The sequence below is a fragment of the Oryx dammah genome, unplaced genomic scaffold, assembly GCF_014754425.2.
Source record: "Oryx dammah isolate SB20612 unplaced genomic scaffold, SCBI_Odam_1.1 HiC_scaffold_19, whole genome shotgun sequence".
In the NCBI taxonomy this organism is placed as follows: domain Eukaryota; kingdom Metazoa; phylum Chordata; class Mammalia; order Artiodactyla; family Bovidae; genus Oryx; species Oryx dammah.
Window position 1 is genome coordinate 74,589,108 of NW_024070203.1, and position 24,488 is coordinate 74,613,595.

Below are 24,488 nucleotides of genomic sequence, written 5' to 3' on the forward strand. Positions count from 1 at the left end.
TAACGGAGACAGCTTCTTTCCTTAAAGCTCATGAACCAGCTCTGCTAGCTTCAGACTTTTCTTCTACAGCTTCCCCACCTCCATCAGCCTTCACAGAATTGAAGAGAATTAGAGCACTTTCACTTTTCACTTTCATGCATTGGAGAAGGAAATGTCAACCCTCTCCAGTATTCTTGCTTGGAGAATCCCAGGGAAGGCGGAGCCTGGTGGGCTGCCATCTCTGGGGTCGCACAGAGTCGGACAGGACTGAAGTGACTTAGCAGCAGCAGCAGCAGCAGCAGAGCCTTGCTCTGGATGAGGCTTTGGTTTAAGACAATGTGGTGGCTGATTTGATCTATCTAGACCACTAAAACTTGCTTCATATCAGCAATAAGTTTTTCACTTTCTTATCATTTCTGTGTTCCCTGGAGTAGCACTTTTAATTTCCTTCAGGAACTTTTTTTTTTTTTCGCATTTACAACTTAGCTAATTATTTGGCACAAGAGGCCTAGCTTTTGGCTTGACTCAGCTTTCTATATGCCTTTCTCACTAAACTTAATAATTTTCAGGTTTAATTTAAAATGAGACACATGTGATTTGTCCTTTCATTTGGACACTTAGAGGCCACTGTAGGGTTATTAAGTGGCCTGATAACAATATTGTTGGGTCTCAGGGAATAGGGGGGCCTGAGAGAGATGGGGGAATGGCCTGTCAATGGAGACATTAGAACACACACACATTTATCAATTAAGTTGGCCATCTTATATGGCACAGTTCATGGTGCCACCATAACAATGACGATAGTAGCATTGAAGGTCACTTATTGGGCTTCCCTGGCGATTCAGTGGTAAAGAATCCACCTGCCAATGCAAGAAGCATGGATTCGATCCTGGTCTGGGAAGATCCCACGTGCCACAGAGCAATCAAGCCCAAGCACCCAACTATTGACCCTGCTCCAGAGCCTGGGAACTGCAGCTGCTGAGCCCATGCCACACTGCTGAAGCCCATGTGCCTGGAGCCCCTGCTCTGCAGTAAGAGAAGCCACCACTGTGAGAAGCCCAGGCCCTGCGAGGAAGAGTGGCCCTGGCACACGGCAACTAGACAAAAGCCCACGCAGCACCGAAGACCCAGCACAGCCAAACAGATAAATAAATGAAAGTTTTAAAAGAGCACATCACGCATCACTGGAGCAAATATAATAATAATTGAAAAGTTTGAAATATTGCAAAAATCGTGAAAATGTGACACAGAGACACAAAGTGGTCAAATGCCATTGGAAAAATGGTGCTAACAGACTTGCTGGATGCAGAGTTGCCACAAACCTTCGGTTTGTTCAAAAACAAACGAAAATGCACACAAAGCCCAATAAAGTGAAGTGCAATAAAATGGAGTATGCCACTGCCAAGGGTTAGGACCTCAACCTATGAATTTAGGTGGGGGGCACAATTCAGCCCGTAATACCATCCCTCCTCATTCTGGCAGGAGACAGGAGTGTATTCTAGACAAACTGAACCAGGAAGACTGCAGACTTGGATGTATTGAGGGAATCATCAGGAGTGAGGCACTGGACCTGTAACAAGGAGAGTTTGTGAAGGCCATATGCTAATCAGTGAGATACCATCTCCTAGTTTCCTCCACCCAGCCCAGTGAGCCAGGAACCAAGCTTATCCCACCAGCAGCCACGCCTCTTCTCAAAGCAGGAGATCAGAAGATCTTTCTTTGGATTAATTGTAAGGCCTTAGAGAAAAGATCTGCAGATACTGATGTGCGTGTTTCCCAATCAGGAAGAGAGAGTGGGGGAAAAAGAAGAAAGAGAAGGAAGAAAAGAGAGGGAGAAAGGAAGGAAGGAAGAAATGAAAGAAAGCAAAGAAGAAAGAAAGGAAAAAGAGGGCTATTCTCTAATACATCTGCTTTCAACAAAGTCCATCAGTCAACAAGTCCTACCTTCATACAGAGAGTTTCTAAGGAGCTCTTTCTGCCACACTCTTAAATACAGATAAGAGGTTAGGGGTCAGACATTTGAGAAAAGCCTCCAAAATGAAGACTTGACCAAAATGTAACTAAAAGAGTGATTTTAAGGAAACAGACAGTACAAAGATGGAATAAAGATTGTATAATTAAAATATGAGAAAACATGGCATCCATGAAAGAAGAACAGCGTACTACTTATTTTTTTAAATTTTTTTATGGAATGCTTCATGAATTTGCTTGTCATCCTTGCACACTTGCCATGCTCATCTTCTCTATATTATTCTAACTTTAGCATATGTGCTGCTGCAGTGAGCAGCATACTATTTAAAAGGAATGAAACAACCATCAGGGAGTCAAAAAGGGCTCATAGACATTAAAATATCAATATGAAAGCCTAAAAAGAGCCTTCCATGGTATATTTGAAGATAGAATCTAGGAAGTCTCCCATAAAGTAAGAAAAAAAGACAAAATAGAGAGTAAAAGAGAAAAAAAATTAACAATTGTAAGGTCAGACAGGTAGATCTAATACATGACTAAGAGGTATTTCAGAAAAAGAGAATGGAAAAATGTTGGGAAGAAAATTACCAGAGAAAAGACAAAATATAATTTTTAAAGAGCTTAAGTATTTTAAGTCTTCTAATTGGTATGACCCACGCAGTGGTCAGCACAGTGGGTTCTAAATGATGTAAACTGAAGCAATTATCATAAAATGTCTGGGCTGGTCTTTCTAGCCCAGAGAAATGAAATGAAAATAAAATGAAGCAAGCAAAGAGGAAACTGCTCAGACACAAAGGATCAAGAATAAGAAAAACAAAGAAAAAAAGGGGAAGAAATGGAAGTCCCTGGTGGTCTAGTGGTTAGGATTTTGGGCTTTCACAGCCTGCAGTGGCCCTAGTCGGTGAACTAGATCCCACAAGCTGTGGGGCATGGCCAAAAAAAAGAAGAATCAGAATATATTAGCTCATTCAACAATACTGCCAGCTTCAAGATATTCAGTCAGTTCAGTTCAGTCGCTCAGTTGTGTCAGACTCTTCACAACCCCATGAATCGCAGCACGCCACGCCTCCCTGTCCATCACCAACTCCCGGAGTTCACTCAGACTCACATCCATCAAGTCAGTGATGCCACCCAGCCATCTCATCCTCTGTTGTCCCCTTCTCCTCCTGCCCCCAATCCCTCCCAGCATCAGAGTCTTTTCCAATGAGTCAACTCTTCACATGAGGTAGCCAAAGTACTGGAGTTTCAGCTGTAGCATCATTCCTTCCAAAGAAATCCCAGGGCTGATCTCCTTCAGAATAGACTGGTTGGATCTCCTTGCAGTCCAAGGGACTCTCAAGAGTCTTCTCCAACACCACAGTTGAAAAGCATCAGTTCTTCAGCGCTCAGCTTTCTTCACAGTCCAACTCTCACATCCATACATGACCACAGGAAAAACCATAGCCTCGACTAGATGGACCTTTGTTGTCAAAGTAATGTCTCTGCTTTTGAATATGCTATCTAGGTTGGTCATAACTTTTCTTCCAAGGAATAAGCATCTTTTAATTTCATGACTGAAGTCACCATCTGCAGTGATTTTGGAGCTCCCAAAAAATAAAGTCTGCCACTGTTTCCACTGTTTCCCCATCTATTTCCCATGAAGTGATGGACCCAGATGCCATGATCTTCGTTTTCTGAATGTTGAGCTTTAAGCCAACTTTTTCACTCTCCACTTTCACTTTCATCAAGAGGCTTTTTAGTTCCTCTTCACTTTCTGCCATAAGGCTGGTGTCATCTGAATATCTGAGGTTATTGATATTTCTCCCAGCAATAATGATTCCAGCTTGTGCTTCTTCCAGCCCAGCATTTCTCATGATGTACTCTGCATAGAAGTTAAATAAGCAGGGTGACAATATACAGCCTTGACGTACTCCTTTTCCTATTTGGAACCAGTCTGTTGTTCCATGTCCAGTTCTAACTGTTGCTTCCTGACCTGCATATAGGTTTCTCAAGAGGCAGGTCGGGTGGTCTGGTATTCCTATCTCTTTCAGAATTTTCCACAGTTTATTGTGATCCACACAGTCAAAGGCTTTGGTATAGTCAATAAAGCAGAAATAGATGTTTTTCTGGAACTCTCTTGTTTTTTTCCATGATCCAGCGGATGTTGGCAATTTGATCTCTGGTTCCTCTGCCTTTTCTAAAACCAGCTTGAACATCTGGAAGTTCACAGTTCACATATTGCTGAAGCCTGGCTTGGAGAATCTTGAGCATTACTTTACTAGCGTGTGAGATGAGTGCAATTGTGTGGTAGTTGAGCATTCTTTGGCATTGCCTTTCTTTGGGATTGGAATGAAAACTGACCCTTTCCAGTCCTGTGGCCACTGCTGAGTTTTCCAAATTTGCTAGCATATGGAGTGCAGCACTTTCACAGCATCATCTTTCAGGATTTGAAACAGCTCAACTGGAATTCCATCACCTCCACTAGCTTTGTTCGTAGTGATGCTTTCTAACGCCCACTTGACTTCACATTCCAGGATGTCTGGCTCTAGGTGAGTGATCACACCATCGTGATTATCTTGGTCTTGAAGATCTTTTTTGTACAGTTCTTCTGTGTATTCTTGCCACCTCTTCTTAATGTCTTCTGCTTCTGTTAGGTCCATACCATTTCTGTCCTTTATCGAGCCCATCTTTGCATGAAATGTTCCCTTGGTATCTCTAATTTTCTTGAAGAGATCTCTAGTCTTTCCCATTCTGTTGTTTTCCTCTATTTCTTTGCATTGATCGCTAAGGAAGGCTTTCTTATCTCTTCTTGCTATTCTTTGGAACTCTGCATTCAGATGCTTATATCTTTCCTTTTCTCCTTTGCTTTTCACTTCTCTTCTTTCACAGCTATTTGTAAGGCCTCCCCAGACAGCCATTTTACTTTTTTGCATTTCTTTTCCATGGGGATGGTCTTGATCCCTCTCTCCTGTACAACATCAAGAACCTCAGTCCATAGTTCATCAGACACTCTATCTATCAGATCTAGTCCCTTAAATCTATTTCTCACTTCCACTGTATAATCAAGATATTAGAGGGGACAAAAACCTTTAAATGCTGAATTATATGCCTAGACAAGTTATCAGTGAAGTATGAAAGTAGAATAAAATTCAATTCCAGAAGCTCAGGTTCTAAAACCTTGCATCGTTTCTCAAAAAAAATACTAGACAATGTACTCTATTAAGACATGGAAAAACAGAAAGAACCAAGAAAGAGATAGTCTTAAGATTCAGGAAAGAGGAGAGGCAACAGAGGAGAAAGTTAGAGGGATGGCAGAAAATGATAATGGCTTAGCAGGCTTAGAGAGCAACTAAATTCTCTCATCCAATAGAGGTCTTGGGGTGGGGGGTGAAGGGTTGAACCCAACAATTAAGCTTAACATTGTGGAAAATTATATTGAGATGCTCTTTGAGGGTATGAAAAGTATTAGGAATAGGTACAGAGAAACCTAAATATTTAGCATTCAGTAACTCTGGGGGAAAATTATACAAGACTGGAAATATAATCAAATTAATCTTACTACATATGTGGTTCAACAGTGAATAATATTCATATGATCTTCATAATAGAATTACTGAATGATAATTTACTAAAACTGGTGATAAACTGGGAAGATGAAAGGAGGAAGATACTGGTATTAGATGGGTGATGACGATGTGGGAGATTGTGAGAGTTAAATTATCATCTGCGTGCGTGCATACTTTGTCACTCAGTTGTGTCTGACTCACTGCGATCCCATGGACTGCAGCCCACCAGGCCCCACTGTCTGTGGGATTTTCCAGGCAAGAGTACTGGATTACGCTGCCATGCTCTCCTCCAGGGGATCGTCCCAACCCAGGGACTGAACCCACTTCTCTTACATCTTCTGCATTGACAGGCGGGTTCTTTACCACTAGTGTCACCTGAGAAGCTCAAAATAGTCATCTTCTATAACAGAAAGTCAATACATATTGCCCAAAATTCATAAATCAGAAACTAGCAACTAAACATCAATTAGAAATGCTTTTGGCTGCTACTAATATCAAGGCTGATTAATAGTAGTTTAGAAAGATGGGATTTAGTTTTTCTCATTTGGAAAAAAAAAAAGAAGGCTCTGAAAGTTAGCATTGGTCCCAACACTCAGTTGTGGTATCTCTGAGAGTCTCTTGGCCTTTTTCATGTGGACACAAGATGACCCCATCAACATTAGCCGTTACATCTATGCTTAAGACAGTAAGGAGGAGGACAGGGTGGTGCTTACCTCAACTAAGCCATTTATGAAGAAAGAAATGCCAGCACTGACACGAGAAGCCTCCTATATGCCTCTATCTCATTGGCCAGACCTGGGTCACAGAACTGTGTTCTGGGTTGGCCAGTCAGCATACTACTTAGAAATATAGAAGTGAATGCTAGAATTTGAAAAAGAAAGCTCAAATGATGAAAAAGAGCTGCCCCTGAGGAGTGGGATTGGAAAGTGGGGAGGAGTGAGGCATGGACTGATATTTTTTGATGATATTAACCTGTATCATTTTCAATATTATTCAGTTCAGTTCAGTTCAGTCACTCAGTCGTGTCTGACTCTTTGCGACCCCATGAACTGCAGCACGCCAGGCCTCCCTGTCCATCACCAACTCCCGGAGTTTACTCAGACTCACGTCCATCGAGTCAGTGATGCCATCCAGCCATCTCATCCTCTGTCGTCCCCTTCTCCTCCTGCCCCCAATCCCGCCCAGCATCAGAGTCTTTTCCAGTGAGTCAGCTCTTCGCATGAGGTGGCCAAAGTACTGGAGTTTCAGCTTTAGCATCATCCCTTCCAAAGAAATCCCAGGGCTGATCTCCTTCAGAATAGACTGGTTGGATCTCCTTGCAGTCCAAGGGACTCTCAAGAGTCTTCTCCAACATCACAGTTCAAAAGCATCAACTCAAGGTAATTATTTGACTTTTAAAACTACATATAGTTTATATGCATTATAGTTTACATCCACAAATATACAACTTTGATCAAATAAAATTAAAAAATAAAAGTACAATTGCAAATATATCATGTTCCCTCTTTCCCAGGGTTTTTGCACTTGCTGTCCTGTATCCCTAAATCTCTTGGTCTCTTTAATCCCTCATCCAACTAGCTCCTAACCTTCCTTCAGATCGTGCTCTATCATTTCATCCCCAGAGAAGCATCATCTACTCTCCCCAGATCATGTATAGCTATTTTGGGAAGATACATTTCTCCATGATTTATTAATCTAGGAGATTAATAATTAAAAATGTTCCTCTTTTTGAAAACACTTGTCACAGTTTTGATTTCATATTTACTTGCACAGTGTCTGATCTCTGGCCATCGCCTTCCACTAGACTCTGAGCTTCAGGAGGGCGGAGATGATATCTGTTACTGGCTCTTCATTGTCTCCTCAGCACTTAATACCATTGCTGGCATTTGGTCAGCAGTTTCATAACTCAGAGTTCTGAGTCAGTGTCTTGGCACTCATCTGCCTCTCACAGTAGAAACTTTCATGTTCTTACACAACCAAGTTTAAAAGCAGGAAGAAGGAAGATAGAACACATACTTTAGGGATGAAAATCTTTCCCAGAAGCCCCCATCAGACTTCACCTTGTATCTCACTGGCCAGAACTGGGTCACATGGTCCATACAAATCAGGAGCTGGAACCATCTTTCATGAGATCAAGAAATCTCCACTCAATATTTGAATAGATCCGGGTTATCTTAACAAGAAAGTAGTGGGAGACTGCCACTGAGTTAAAAATAAGTGTTAATAGAGATAACAAAGAATTGATAGCTTCATAATACAGATGATAAATTTGACCTTCGCTTCAGATAACGTACGTAACAGATCTGGGATTCAAATCTTTATCTGCCTTATTCTAAAGTCTGTATCATGATACCTCCTAGCTTTAAATGTAAAGTTCTTTCTGATTCATAGATGTGGTAGATTTAGTCAGGAATGGCTTCATAGAAGAAAAATTTCTTAGGCATGGTCTTGAAAGAAATAACACAAATTGAGTTGATGGAGTGAATGAGAGGGAAGTTATTAGTTATATTAAAACCACCCTCTTGGACTTGCTTGGAGGCCCAGTGGTTAAGAATCCACCTTACAATGCAAGGGACATGGGTTTGATCCCTCATCAGGGAATTAATATCCCACATGCCACAGGGCAACTAAGTCAGCGCTCCCCGACTACTGAACCCATGCAACAATGAAAACCTAGTGCAGCCAAAAAAAAAAAAAAAAAAAAAAACCACAAAAAACACCCTTTTCATTTTCACTCTTATATTAAACTGCTTTTCATGTATCCCATTGATCATCAGAGCATCGCTCTCTATTTTGGGAATTATTATTGCTTTGATGGTCTAAATGAACTATAAATAAACTGAGATGAGAAGACATTTACCCGGGGGAAAATGTCACAGTGAGAACCCAGAGACCATGGCTGGGCTACAGGAGGACAGAATGTTCTGAGATTTTTAATGAGGCATGCTCATTGTTGATGCCTCAAAATACTCTTTAAAATGTCTCAACCTGGAAAACATATTCAAATAACCTAATATCATGGAACTGCTGGTTTCCTGCTTGATAACCTTCAGCAGTTCCTCAGTGCACACAGGGAAACCTCATCTAGGAATTAAGGTGTTTCCCAATCTAACTCCAGTTGCTCCAATTCGTCCCAACTGGTCTTCTGCACTCAGAGACCTGAGTTGAAAATGGCCGGATGTGGAGTGTGCAGGGCGACATATAAGAGGGAGCTGTCTTTGTCCAAGGCTTGTGACCATCCCCCCACCATAATCACAAGTGTAAGCAGAGCCATAAAGCATGCATGAAATTGGAAGATGGATCCAGAAATACCAGGGAGGATATGTGGAAGGACCTTAAAGCTTAAGTGAGTGAGTTAAAGTGTTAGTGACTCAGTGGTGTCTGACTCTTTGTAATTCGGTTGACTGTAGCTCACCAGGCTCCTCTGTCCATGCAATTCTCCAGGCAAGAATACTGGAGTGGGTAGCCATTCCCTTCTCCAGGGGATCCTTCTGACCCAGGATTTGCCAGAAAGACAGCCCTATAGTGTTGCCCAATTTAGAACTGTACATGGGTCAAACACGGGTCTCCCCCATTACAGGCAGTTTCTTTACCATCTGAGCCACCAGGGAAGCCTTAGGAGAGCTCAAAACTAGTACATGATATAGGACATCAAGCCAAGAGATATGAGTGAGTGGATGCCATTGGGAGCACTGAGATTTGGACAGCAAAAACTCTAGGGCAGTCGTCTATGGGGACAGACGACTTTCGCTGCTGGGGACAATTTGCTTTTATTACCCTGGTCTTGGTACAGCCCCTTCCCTCCCCTGCATCACATGTTGTCAGTTCTTCCAGGGGGGTCTGGCCAAAAGCCCTGACCTTTTCCAAGGTACTCTGGAGATAGCAGACAGTCCTCTATGGCACATGCTGGTCCATGTACTTCCCAGTATACTAAGTTCTGGAGACAACCAGAGCATAGAACATTTTTAACTGCATTTTTTCCATCTCTTGTTGCAGAACTTAACAGCAGAAATATACACGAGGAGAGGAGAAGGAAGAGGCTAAATCTACGTGGTCCAGCCTAGTGAGAAGGATCTCATCATGAACTTGGGCATTGCATGCAGAAGCCACATGAGGAGGCCATGATTGGTCTCTAAGTAGCAGTTTTCCAAATTGGAAAATAGAAGATTTGCCAGAAAGACAGCCCTATAGTGTTGCCCAATTTAGATGTACTCCCTGATTCTCAGGGCCAGTTTCTTGAAAATCTCTGAGTGGCCTGTACATAGCTCCTTCTGGTTCCTGTGGGATTTTAGTTATTAGAGATGCCCTAGGGCCTTGCTCAGTAAAGTATAGCCGCAGATCAGCAATATTGGAATAGCCTGGAAGCTGGTTAGAAATATAGAACCTCAAGCCTCCTAAATGAGACCTATATTTTCATAGGGTTTATATGCATATTAAAGGTTTAAAAAGCAGTTTTATAGAGTTTGGCGATACAGTCACGAGAGGAAGCCGCATCTCCTGGAGGTTCAGAGCAAAGAAGTACAATGGATGACTGTAGGTAAATTTAACCAGTGGATCAGTTGTGCTGTTGTAGCAGAAATTCTTCAGAACTCACTTGGGATTGTCAATGGATGAAACTAACGTGATGAACAGGTACTAGGAAATTTTAGAATGAGCTATCAGGTTGGTCATTCCCTAAAGCCCCTGAACGATCTTAGCATCATTAAAAGCAAAACAACCAGATACTACAGGCTTTCTGAGGTATTCCATGAAAAAGCCTGTGGCATCACCTATTGCCTAAAAAACTGAAGCAACCTAATCAAGCCTCTGGAAACAAGGAAGAGAGGGAAGCAAGTTGAATGACTCCAAGGAGCCAGACAGAGACACGTAGAATGTTGGGAAAGCTGTGGGAAACAGACTTAGTCACTGCAGCAAGCCAATGGCTCGTGGGGTGGGGAGAAAGCTACATTAAAATGGATATAAAAGACAAACCACTAAATGTAATTGGTGGACTTGGTTTGGATCTTGATTTAGACAAGAAACATGTTTAAGAAATGTATGTGGTAATACAGAGATGCACATTGACATCATGGGCTTGGGCATTGGATGCAGAAGCATGTGAAGGAGGCCATGATTGGTCTCTAAGTAGTAGTTTTCCAGACAGGAAGACAGAAGATTTACCAGAAACACAGTCTCACAGTATTGCCCAATTTAGATGTCTGAAATGTCTGAAGCTGGCTTGAAAGGAAAGAATTCAACAGAAGGGAGAAAAAGAGTAGATAAAGTAAATGTGGCAAATTTTTCCATAATTACTGAATTTGGGTGAATGGGTCTATGAGGATTCGTTGTATTGTTCTCTCTACTTGCTGTGTGAGTTTAATTTTTTTTTATACCCCAAAAAATGTTTTTGAAAGCAACAAAATCCAGAGCTCAGTGTCCACATTCATTTGATGGTGACACCACAGGGAAGGGAGTGGGCGGATGGAAGTGAGTATGGAAGCCTTCAGATGAGCCTTTCAAGAACCTGAATGTGGAATGAGCTGGCTTCTCCATCCTCCACTGGCCCTCGCCTGGGTGGGATAGAGCGTGGAAAGTATCTGTCTGTGTGTGTGTGTGTGTGTCTGTGCATTGAGGGAGGCACTCAGTTTTAAAATATGACATTTAAGCAAAATGATATGATTCTTCCCTGGGAGCTGGTGAGGACCAAGCTGAGGGTGAAGTTCCCAAGGACCAAGTTTGGAGTAGGGAAGTTCTTTCCCAAAATACCAGGTGATGCCCAAACCAAAAAAGCAAAAGGAGTAGAAACTCTATAAGAAACAAGGTGCCCCAAAGCCATGTAGGTCCCCAGAAACAAAAGAGTCTCAGGAATTATCAGGGACCATTTTATGATGAGGCTTTGGATTGAGAGATAGAGAGAATGAGCACGTAAGACTTGGAGGTAACAGAGCCAGCCCACCGAGAATCTCTTAGAACTCGTTCTCAAACCTGGGTGTCCATAGAATCTCCATAAGAGGCTGTCACGAATGCACATTTCCTGACCCGACCTCTAACTGAATGACTTAGAATGCCCAGGGGTGAGGCTCAGGAATCTGTATTTGTAACACTCCCTTCCGTATGCCCAGGGTTTTTTTTTTTTTTTTTTTTTACAACAGGCAAGCGGTGGTACCAAGACCACAGGCCTGAGGAACTATCAGGTTGCCTTTAGGAATCTACCACTTCATTGGGCCAGCTGGTGCATGGCTCCTGTATGGCTCATCCCAGCTCTAATGGCCAAGAGCAAAAAGACATCAATTTACCAAAAAGACTTCAGCTTACTCAGTCTTACCTCCTAAGACTTCCTTTCATTGACTATGTGCCCCAGGCAAAGTGCTCCGCACATTGTATCTTAAATACTCATTGCATTTTCCAGCTGGTATTTAAAGCAATTTAATAATTTAAGACTGCTGTAGGAATGAAGAGAGATGAAGAAAGGTGACCACTCTTTATCTTAAGGATTTTATAGAAATAGAGTTCTTTGGCTTCTACCAGAATCAAATTTTCCAGAAGGAGGGACCCACAGAAATTATCCTGGAATCCCAGATTTAATCTTGCATTTCTCATTCTATCTCTGGCGGCCGCATACTTTCTGTAGCACTGGTGGCTTGAAGTCAGAACTGCCTGTGATTTTGTGACATGTAAGGCATTCAGCTCAGTTCAGTGGCTCAGTCATGTCCGACTATTGGAGACCCTATGGGCTGCAACAGACCAGGCTTCCCTGTCCATCATCAACTTCCAGAGCCCACTCAAACTCATGTCCATCAAGTCAGTGATGCCATCCAACCATCTCATCCTCTGTTGTCCCCTTCTCCTCCTGCCTTCAATCTTTCTCAGCATCAGGGTCTTTTTAAATGAGTCAGTTCTTCACATCAGATGGCCAAAGTTTTGGAGTTTCAGCTTTAGCATCAGTCCTTCCAGTGAATATTCAGGACTGATTTCTTTTAGAATGGACTTGTTGGATCTCCTTGCAGTCCAAGGGTCTCTCAAGAGTCTTCCCCACCACCACAGTTCAAAAGCATCAGTTCTTCGGGGCTCAGCTTTCTTTATGGTCCAACTCTCACATCCATACATGACTAATAAAAAATCCATAGCTTTGACTATATGGACCTTTGTTGGCAAAGTATAATGTCTCTGCTTTTTAATATGCTGTTTAGTTTGTCTTAACTTTTCTTCCAAGGAGCAAATGTCTTTTAATTTCATGGCCGCAGTCACTATCTGCAGTGATTTTGGAGCCCCCCAAAATAAAGTCTGTCACTGTTTCCATTGTTACCCCATCTATTTGCCATGAACTGATAGGACCAGATGATGTGATCTTAGTTTTTTGAAAGTTGAATTTTAAGCCAGCTTTTTCATTCTTCTCTTTCACTTTCATCAAGAGGCTCTTTAGTTCCTCTTCAATTTCTGCCTTAAGGGTGGTGTCATTGGCATATCTGAGATTATTGATATTTCTCCCAGCAATCTTGATTTCAGCTTGTGCTTCACCCAGCCTGGCATTTCACATGATGTACTCTGCATACAAGTTAAATAAGCAGGGTGACAATATACAGCCTTGACATACTCTTTTTCCTATTTGGAACCAGTCTGTTGTTCCATGTCCGGTTCTAACAATTACTTCTTTACCTGCATACAGATTTCTCAGGAGGAAGGTAAGGAGGTCTGGTATTTTATATTCCAAAAATCTTGAAGAATTTTCCACAGTTTGTTGTGATCCACGGAGTCAAAGGCTTCAGCGTAGTCAATGAAGCAGAAGTGTAAGGCATTAGTCATTAAGTATTGCCAACATCTGCTGGATCATGGAAAAAGCAAGAGAGTTCCAGGAAAACATCTATTTCTGCTTTATTGACTATACCAAAGCCTTTGACTGTGCGGATCACAATAAACTGTGGAAAATTCTGAAAGAGATGGAAATACCTGAACACCTGACCTGTCTCTTGAGAAATCTATATGCAGGTCAGGAAGCAATAGTTAGAACTGGACATGGAACAACAGACTGGTTCCAAATAGGAAAAGGAGTACGTCAAGGCTATATATTGTCACCCTGCTTATTTTACTTCCATGAAGAGAACATCATGAGAAATGCTGGGCTGGAAGAAACACAAGCTGGAATCAAGATTGCTGGGAGAAATATCAATAACCTCAGATATGCAGATGACACCACCCTTATGGCAGAAAGTGAAGAGGAACTAAAAAGCCTCTTGATGAAAGTGAAAGTGGAGAGTGAAAAAGTTGGCTTAAAGCTCAACATTCAGAAAACGAAGATCATGGCATCTGGGCCCATCACTTCATGGGACTTAATTTTTTGGGCTCCAAAATCACTGCAGATGGTGACTGCAGTCATGAAATTAAAAGACACTTACTCCTTGGAAGAAAAGTTATGACCAACCTAGATAGCATATTCAAAAGCAGAGACATTACTTTGACAACAAAGGTCCGTCTAGTCAAGGCTATGGTTTTTCCTGTGGTCATGTATGGATGTGAGAGTTGGACTGTGAAGAAAGCTGAGCGCTGAAGAATTGATGCTTTTCAACTGTGGTGTTGGAGAAGACTCTTGAGAGTCCCTTGGACTGCAAAGAGATCCAACCAGTCCCTTCTGAAGGAGATCAGCCCTGGGATTTCTTTGGAAGGAATGATGCTAAAGCTGAAACTCCAGTACTTTGGCCACCTCATGTGAAGAATTGACTCATTGGAAAAGACTCTGATGCTGGGAGGGATTGGGGGCAGGAGGAGAAGGGGACGACAGAGGATGAGATGGCTGGATGGCATCACTGACTCGATGAAGGTGAGTCTGAGTAAACTCCGGGAGTTGGTGATGGACAGGGAGGCCTGGCGTGCTGTGATTCATGGGGTTACAAAGAGTCTGACACGACTGAGTGATTGAATTGAACTGAGCTGAATCCTCTGCTTTACAAGTGCCTTTATCATTTCAACGACTCATAATAAAGTGAAAATTTTAGGAGCTCTGCTTGTATTTTTGAATATGTAAACATTTTTGTAAATGGAATAATGACATATTTGTTATCTATTGCTGTGTAACAGGGTTTCCCCAGTGGCTCAGCGGTTAAGAATCTGCCTGCAATGAAGGAGTTACAGGAGACGCAGGTTTGATCTTTGGGTCGGGAAGATCCCCTGGAGGAGGGCATGGCAACCCACTCCAGTATTCTTGCCAGGAAAATTCTATGGACAGAGGAACCTGGGAGGGGGCTACAGTCCATGGGAGTCACAAAGAGTCGGACATGACTGAAGCAACTTAGCATGCATGCATGCTGTGGGACAATCTACCCCAAAATTTAGCCACTTGAAACAACAAAAACTTGTTGTCTCACTTGGTTTTGAGAGTCAGGAATGTGGCAGCAGCTCTGCTAGGTGGTTCTGGCTGTGGTCTCTTATGAGGCTGTGGTCAAGCCATCAGCCAGGTCCACAGTTGCCTGAAGGCCAGAGGATCTCTTCCCGAGTTCACTCACATGCTTGTTTCATGGACTGTTGGACGAAGGGCTCATTTACTTGCCACATGAATCTCTCCACAAGGTTGTGTGAGTATCCTTCAGAAATGACTGCTGGCTTCCCCAAGAACAAGTGAGAAAGAGAGAGAGAGGGAGATCGTGGTATCTTTTATAACTTAATTTTGAAGGTGACATCCCATCTTTTCTGCTGTATTCTACAAGTCACACAAACCGATCTTCGTGCAATGTGGAAGGGAACTACACTAGGGTGTAAATATCAGGAGGCGAGAGCTTTGGGGCCATCTTGGAGACTGCCTACCTCATATGGGTGGGTTTTAAAGCTTACAAAAAAATTATTTTTAAAAAAACTTGAAAAATGAATAGACTCACACATCTTCATTTATGACAAAGTTATATACAGTGTAGTAGGAACAGGACAGTCTTTTTAGTAAGGGACTCTAGGCCAATAGGATGTCCGAGGAAGGGAAGTGGAAAGGAAAGGAAGCAAAGAAGGGCTTGACCCCTACCTCACACACAAGAAGTTAATTCTAAGTGGATTATAGTTTTAAATATTAAATGTAAAACAATAAACCTTCCAGAAGCAGAAAACAGAAAAATATTGGCATGACCTTGGAGTGTGTGTGTTACTCAGTTGTGTCCGACTCTTCACAACCCCATGGACTGTAGCCCAGCAGGTTCCTCTGTCCATGGAATTCTCCAGGCAAGAATACTGGAGTGAGTTGCCATGTGGTTTTCCAGGGCATCTTCCTGACCCAGGAGTGGAACCTGCCTCTCCAGCATTGCAAGCGGATGGATAATTTACCATCTGAGACACCAGGGAAGCCTGACCTTGGAGTAGGCCACACAGAAAAAAAAAAGAGAGAGAGAAAGAATGAAAGAATACAGACTTCTACAAATCCATAAGAAAAGACAAAGCAATTGGATGTGACCCAATAAACTTGGATAAGCAATTTTTCAAAAGTGGATATCTGAATAATCACTTAACAGAAATGTACTCAAAAACATATTTTTAATACAATTTATTAAAAGTCTTATTAAAATAGTATACCTGTGTGAAAACACTGTGTAACGTGTAAGTGTGTATTATATGTACACATGCTCTCAGAAAGGCCACTCAGTTTTAGAGGAGAGCATAACATCTTTACATGTTTCTCATAAAAATTCATTTTCAGGCTTTCCCTGGCAGTCCAGTGGTTAAGAGTCCATGCCGCCAATGCTGGGGGTGTGGGTTCCATCCCTGGTTTGGGAACTAAGATCCCACATGCCACAGAGAGTGGACAAAAGATTAAAAAAGAAAAAATGTAGTAGTCTTCATTTGGGGCTCTTTAATGATTATATTTTCTCCACAGCAAATGAAATGCTGTTCTGTTTTTTCCGGCTGCTGTATTTCATCCCAGATATTCTGCTTTTCTGGTTAGTTACTGCTGTCCTTGGGCCAGCTGTTTAGTCATGTCCCGCAGTGACTAGAATTTACCAAGTACTCCCCAATCTCCAGAACCTGAAACTGCAGCTGAACTGCTCTGGTTTTCAATGGAAGCAGTGAGAATGGCCGAGTCGGAAGGAAAGAAAAATTAAGGGAAAGAAAGCCTGCGAGTGGACATGGTCAGCTTGGAATCTGCAAGAAAGCACTGGGGAGTCACCTGCAGCCTTGGCTGCCCCAGGCTAAAAGCAAGCTAGGTGTTTAGCCAGGATCATCCTACCATCCCCACCTGCTCTGTCCCCTGTTCCAAGCATCTCAGCCCTTACAAAGGAAGACAGCCCGTTCCTAAGAGGGGCCCAGTCCTCCCCAAACAGATCTCATAACACAGGTAGTCGGCTATGTCCAACCACCTTAGAAGCTCCCTGTGGCTTCTGATAATAAACAAACTGGCAGCCCTGATGGGATTATGGAGGATTCTGCCAAAAAATGTATTTTGTGGATACGCTCAGTGGTTCTTTTTAAAATTGAGGTAGTATTTTATTTTTTAGTGAAATTTAATGTAAAAATATGATTTCAGCTTCTTTTTGAAAATCAGATGACCTGGCAGCCCTGGGCCCATGTGCGTTAGTGGCCTTAAGCAAAGATCGTTGCCTCCTGTTTACTCACGTTCTGCATCTCTGCAATCCCCGGGCTGAGTGTCAGCTGCCATTTCTAATCATTCTTCCATTATTTTTCTAATATTGTTTTGCTCCTATGCCTTTATCGTAAGTTGGGGGAAATTTTAGACTGAGAAGACCACTGATTTTCAGAAAAGTATTAAGTCTATTTCTCTATGGAAATAAAAAATATTGTCTGTTATGTAAAGAAAGATTGGGACTTCCCTGGCTGTGCAATGTTTAAAGCTCCATGCTTCCAATTCAGGGGGCACCGGTTCAATCCCAGGTTGGGGAACTAAGATCCCACAGCAATAATAATAATCATCATAATAATGACTATATCTGTGAGAGAGTTTCCCTGGAAGCTCAGCAGGTAAAGAATCCTCCTGCAAAGCAGGATACCCCAGTTTGATTGCTGGGTCTGGAAGATCCCCTGGAAAAGGGATGGCTTACCCACTCCAGTATTCTCGGGCTTTCCTGGTGGCTCAGCTGGTAAAGAATCCGCCTGCAATGCAGGAGACCTGGGTTCAATCCCTAGGTTGCAAAGATCCCCCGGAGAAGAGAAAGGCTTCCCGCTCCAGTATTCTGGCCTGGAGAATTCTATATAGTCTATGGGGTTGCACAGAGTTGGACACAAATGAGCGACTTTCACTTTCATGTCTGTGAGAACAAAGAGGCGATTGCCAGAGAGAAGAGGTGTGGGGAAGTGTGGGAGGAGAAGAATTAGGTGAGAAAGATTAGGGCATGCAAACCCCCAGATGCAAAATAAATTAGCCATGGGTATGAAATGTACACTGTGGATTATATAGTCCATAGTTATATGCTATCTTTGAATGATGACAGGTGACAATTAGACTTATCATGGTCATCATTTTGAAAAGTATAGAAAAATTCAATCGCTGTCCTGTGCCAGAAACTAACATAATACAGGTCAATTATACTTCAACAAACTCATAGAAAAAAGAGATCAGATTTGAGGTTACCAGATGTGGGGTTGGAAGAGAGGGAATTGATGAAGGCAATCCAAAGGTACACATTTCCAGTTACAGGATAAATAAGCACTAGGGGTATAACGTACATGACAAATGCAATTAACACTGCTGCATGCATGCTGCATGCATGCTACATGTGTGCTGCATGCGTGCTGCATGCGTGCTGCATGCGTGCATGCTAAGTCGCTTCAGTCGTGTCCGACTCTGCGACCCCATGGACTGCAGCCTGCCAGACTCCTCTTCCACGGGATTCTCCAGGCAAGAACACTGGAGTGGGTTTCCATGCCCTCCTCTAACACTGCTATATATTACATATAAAAATAATTGAGAGTAAATCTTGAGTTCTCATCACAGGAATATTTTTCTATTTCTTTAATGTTGTATCTATATGAAATGATGGACGTTCACTAAACTTATTGTGATAATCATTTCATGAGGTATGTAAATCAAATCATTATGCTGTACACCTTAAACTTAGTGTTATATGACAATTATATCTCAATAAAACTGGAAGAAGAAAAAGAATGACACTATCTGAAAAACAAATTAACAATTGTCATAAAAAACATAATAAGAACTAGGATAAATGAGATGATAAACAATGATAATGCTATCAAACTGAAAAAGAAGATGAACATGTCAAAGAGTTTGTTTTTACATGTGAATAAAGTCAGTGAAGTTGCTGCAAAATGCTATTATGAATTTGATGCCAGGACTTCTAAATCTTTTACAGATGATGGTTTTATAAGAGCATCTCTTGAACATAGCAAACTATATCTTCCCTTACTAGCAGCTGGGAAACACTGAAACTCAGCATGTATAAGATAGCACTGGGAAAATCGGAGGAACCGTTTGTTGAGGTCTCCAAAGAGGTCCCCATTAAATTACACTCCTTTTTTTCACCTAGGTTCTAAACAAGATGAGACACAAAATAAAGGTTAAAGATGGAGGCCGAATGTCATCCCTCCTACTGAGAGAGGTACACAAAAGGTTGTGAGTTAGTGGAAGAATGAAATTGGGCCTGCAACCTGAATTGAGTTCTGGTCCCCACCTGGTCCCAGGCCTGCAAAATGCCCTATGGAAGAGCAAAGAAAGCCAGCGCTGCCCACAGTACTGTTCAAGGTGATGAAAGACATCGAGAAGCTGAAATAACATATCTAGTTAATCTCCCCACATTTTCAAATCAGGTAAGTCACTCTAAAATCACTAAAGATGTGTCCTAGGGACAAGAGTACAGGTCTAAACAATTGCCTCTCAATTAGCTCTACCATGACATTAGTGAGATCTTAGATGGGACCCTAGAATTCTTAGACATGGCAACGGAGGGGTCTTTGGTTTGGTTTGTTGCTGTTTTTTCTTTGGCCTCATAACATGGCATGCAGGATCATAGTTTCTCAACCAGGGATGGAACCCTGGTCACCTGCATTGGAAGCACAGAGTCTTAACCACTGGACCACTAGGGGAGTCCCAGACATGGCAACTCTGACAGGAAAAGACTTTGTCCAGTGATAAGTCTACACCAGTAAAACTCATTAAGTGTGACCTCTGATAGTGCTCGTGTGAGGGACAGGACAATGTCAGGCTTGCTTCATATCTTCCTCTATGATGGTAACATGTTTTCCATTCATGGAACATGCTGACGGAAGCTGTTGAACCACAGTACGATGTGTCTACCAAAGCGTCATGTGCCAATATTAGAATATATAATTCTGTGAGTCTCTTGGGAGTAGTTATCCTATATATAAAAATAAGTACCTATATTTGTATATAGTTGTTTCCTGTTATGAAATAGAATTCAACTAATCTCCCTTAGAAGATTCAATGGAGATACAGACTCTTGAGAAATCTGTATGCAGGTCAGGAAGCAACAGTTAGAACTGGACATGGAACAACAGACTGGTTCCAAATAGGAAAAGGAGTACGTCAAGGCTGTATATTGTTACGCTGCTTATTTAACTTCTATGCAGAGTACATCATGAGAAACGCTGAGCTGGATGAAGCATAAGCTGAAATCAAGATTGCTGGGAGAAATATCAATAATCTCAGATATGCAGATGACACCACCCTTATGGCAGAAAATGAAGAGGAACTAAAGAGCCTCTTGATGAAAGTGAAATAGGAGAATGAAAAAACTGGCTTAAAACTCAACATTCAGAAAACTAAGATCATGGCATCCAGTCCCATCACTTCATGGCAAATAGAAGGGGAAATAGTGGAAACAGTGAGAGACTTTATTTTGGGGGGCTCCAAAATCACTGCAGATAGTGACTGCAGCCATGAAATTAAAAGGCGCTTGCTCCTTGGAAGGAAAGTTATGACCAACCTAGAGAGCATATTAAGAAACAGAGACATTACTTTACCAACAAAGATCCATCTAGTCAAAGCTATGGTTTTTCCAGTAGTCATGTACAGATGTGAGAGCTGGACTACAAAGAAAGCTGAGCACCGAAAAATTGATGCTTTTGAACTGTGGTGTTGGAGAAGACTCTTGAGAGTCCCTTGGATTACAAGGAGATCCAACCAGTCCATCCTACAGGAAATCAGTCCTGAATATTCATTGGAAGGACTGATGCTGAAGCTGAAACTCCAATACTTTGGCCACCTGATGCGAAGAGCTGAATCATTTGAAAAGACTCTGATGCTGGGAAAGATTGAAGGCGGGAGGAGAAGGGGAAGACAGAGGATGAGATGGTTGGATGGCATCACTGACTCAATGGACATGAGTTTGGGTGGACTCTGGTAGTTGGTGATGGACAGGGAGGCCTGATGTGCTACTGTCCATGGGGTTGCAGAGAGTTGGACATGACTGAGCAACTGAACTGAACAGCCCTGAGACAAGCATCTTGGTGCTTAAGGAATGGTGAATGGTGCGGTTCTAAAGGAAGAGGAATGAAGCCCCTCCTCTCCGCAGGGGCCTCGGAACCTCTCCTTACTCCTTGAGATCATTCTGTAGGTTGGGTTTCCACAGCACATGGAATTTATGCTTGTATTGGTTGGATTCTGAGTTGCAAGCACAGAAACCCACCTGAGCTGCTTAGACACGTAGGAATACATTATTAGGACCCAAGGCTCTCACAGAATCCCAAGACAGGCACGCAGCTGGGTACCAAAAGAGAGCTGTGGCCAGCAGCTAGGTGGGTGGCTGCCTCGCTGGTTTCTCTCTGGCAGTCCCTTCATTCTTCCTTAACAGACTACATGGTTTGGCTACTTGACCCCTGGTGGGCAGAAGGCGGCTTCCCACCCCACTCAAGTGTTCATGGTTGAGCACCTGGAGGAAACCGACTCTTTCCACCTTTCTCTCTGTCTTTCTCCCTTCCTCTCTCCAGCCCTGCCCTCCCCTCTGGCCCCATCCCCATTCAGAGTGCCATGGAGAAAAATATGATTGGCCTAGATTAGATCAGCGTTGACCCTGTGGAACAATCAGTTGTTTTCTGGTGGGCAGGGGCATGCAGGAGAAACAGCCATACTCCCTACCCAACCCCTCACCACCAACCACCACTCCACCGATGTGGAAGGACTTGGCTCATGATCCAAAAGGTGTCCACGAGATGTGGTGTAATATATTGGTGTGATTTTCCTCCTGGCTAAGTGTAAACACATACATGTCATAGCCCTGAAACAAAGTGTTGAATTTTATTCCCTTTTTTGTTTTGTATACTAACTCAATGGCCTAGATATTAGTGAAAGAAATATATGTGGTAAACTGAATATATGTGTGTTGAATGGTCGGCGCTGAAAATGCAGACCCAAGCTGTGCTTCCAGGGCAGAACACACACATGTGTTTGCATACATACAGACACACACACACTACTATGAGTTATGTCCCTCAGGATTCTTTGCTTACAGTCAGAAGTACTTAGCTCTGGCTACTCTAACACAAACACATCTCAGTGGAACCTATGGGTAGCTGACAGAATCAAAGAGAAATCTGAATCTCCAGGCTCAGGAGGGACAGGAACTGGGGCTGCTCTCGGGTTCGCAGTCAGCAGGAATGAGCGGATGGTCTCCCCCTCGGATGCTGTCCCACCAGTTTCTGCCCTTAGCTCAAAATTCAGATCCCAGGAGAAGGCCTCTCACTGGCCTCATTCTGGTCAAATGGCCCCCTGCCTCCCACCCCTACACCTTGATGGATTGTCCCACCAAAGGGGATCCAGTGGGATGAGCACTGGGTCCCCACAGCAATACTGGGATGAGTCCAGACAGGCAAGGACAACAGAGCCCAGTGCGAGAGCCCTCTGGACCGTCAGGGCAGTGATGCCGGTGGTGAGGTGGATGGTAAATGAGGTGGCCTCTGCCTGGGCCATTCATCTTGCCCAGAAGTTTCTGGGAAGCTCCCTACGCAGGTACCCGGGACAGACAGAGGCCTCTCCAACCAAGGGACCGAGCTGGGACTCCATCCAGGAGCGTTTCCTGCTCCCCGACCTTCTTAAATAGGGCATCTAGATGGGAATCTTAACCAACACAGTTTTGGCTGAATCTGACTGATGCCTAAATATCCTGGGGCACATTCCAAATCACGGAAGCCAGAAGGAAAAGCAAGGTCCTTTCCTTGGGGCAGCAGGGGAAACTTGAGCTGGTGCTTAGTTAACGCTATAGCCAGTTTATCCCGTGAGTCACTGACCTGAGGACCCAGACGGAGGAAAGCCTCACAGTGTACGGAACTCACAGGTCTCCTTGAGAGTCTCCGGTCCTTTAGCTCTGGAGATTCCCAGCCCAGTGGTCCTGTCTCAAAGGGAGAGAACACAAGGTCAGTCACACAGTGTTCATTTCCGGATCCTCATTTAGTGGATGGAAGCAGCCAGCCTGTGATGAGCCACGTGGCTGCATCCACCCCTTGTGCCCACCCTGCCCAGCATGGTCCTAGAAGGTGGGACGCACACCTAGGACAGCGCCACTCAGGGCGGACCCTTGCAAGGTCTCCTGAGGGCAGAACCCTTTTATTTAAAAAATCTTGTCTTGGAGAAGGAAATGGCAACCCACTCCAGTACTCTTGCCTGGAAAATCCCATGGACAGAGAAGCCTGGTAGACTACAGTCCATGGGATCGCAAAGAGTCGGACACGACTGAGCGACTTCACTTTCTTTTCTTTCATGTTGCGTCAGAGCCCATCTGTATGACTTCACTTTCACTTAATCACCTCTTAAAAGCCCTTTCTCCAAATATAGTCACACTCTGAGTTCCGGGGCTTAAGACTTCAACATATAAATTTGGGGAGGGGACACAATTCAGCTTTTTGACGCTCTATGGGCAGTATCTTGAGACCCTGAATAACTTGTCCACCAACAACTTTTTAGCCCATGCTCTCAGCACCTCTCTTTGATCCTTGCTGAATCATTGGGTTTATTTGTACTATGCTATTCTGTTTATGGCCGTTTTCCACTTCCTGGAGTGAAATGATGTTTCCTGTATAAATAAAAGTGTTTAATTTTTTTTTAAGTTAAAAAAAAAAGAATCTTGTCTTATGGCATCTTTCCGGAGCCTTCAATCTAGTTTGCATAGAAACAACTCTCTTAGAAAAAAAAAGAAACAACTCTCTTTGTTTTCTCACTCAGATTTCCTTAATTTAGGTGGCATTCAAGTAAATCACTTCCATTATAAGGGTCATAAGCAGTACGGTGACAAACACTGTTCACCCTAGTACATGCTTGCCACTCAGCTGAGGGGGCCCAAGTCTTCTGGAAAGCAACCCCCAGCAGTGGTGGCTTCCTGCCTATTACACAGAAATATGGACAAAAGTTGATTCCAATTGGTAGGTTTGGAGGTAAATATTTTTTTAGGTTCTATTCTATAGTTTCCAGCATTTACAAGGGCTTATATTACTTTTCTTTTTTTTTTTTTCCAGCTTCGCCATGTACCTTGCAGATCTTAGTTCTCCAACCAGGGAATGAACCTGGACCCCAGCAATGTAAACAACAGATCCTAGCCACTGGACCACTAGGGAATTCCTTATATTACTTTATATAATTAAGGCGGAAATGTATGTTTTAAAGGTTTATTTGCATGCTATTTACCCTCTGTATATTTTTGGTATTTATTAAGAATGTACTGGAGATAATATTCAAGGATTTTGTTAATAAAAGAGGTTTAGAAAAGGGGAAAAGTTTATTTTCTTATAATGGCTGATAGAAGAGACGTTTTGTAGATTTTTGGAGTACCTTCATGGGTCTACCATGCATTATACAAACTTCTATAAACAAAGAGAAATAGAATTAACCATTATGAAAGTAAAAGTGAAAGTCACTCAGTCGTGTCCAACTCTTTGCAACACCATGGACTGTATAGTCCAGGAATTCTCCAGGCCAAAATACTGGAGTGGGTAGCCTTTCCCTCCTGCAGGGGATCTTCCCAACCCAGGGATTGAACCCAGGTCTCCTGCACTGCAGGCAGATTCTTTACCAGCCGAGCCACAAGAGAAGCCCATTAACCATTATAAAAGCCCCCATAAGTGGGC

The 24,488-nt window shown here is 42.9% G+C and overlaps 1 long non-coding RNA gene and 1 other non-coding gene across 2 annotated transcripts in view; one reads left to right on the plus strand and one right to left on the minus strand.

The window, feature by feature from the left end:
• LOC120878982 overlaps positions 1–24,276 on the plus strand; it is a 34,743-nt gene extending 10,467 nt beyond the window's left edge. The window contains exons 2-4 of the long non-coding RNA XR_005724680.1: positions 18,944–19,223; positions 23,590–23,786; positions 23,880–24,276. This is a non-coding gene — a long non-coding RNA (uncharacterized LOC120878982). The remainder of the gene's footprint in view (positions 1–18,943; positions 19,224–23,589; positions 23,787–23,879) is intronic.
• On the minus strand, positions 2,160–2,266 carry LOC120879162. Its single transcript, XR_005724728.1, has one exon. It is a non-coding gene; the product is annotated as a U6 spliceosomal RNA (small nuclear RNA).
• Positions 24,277–24,488: the final 212 nt, after the last annotated feature.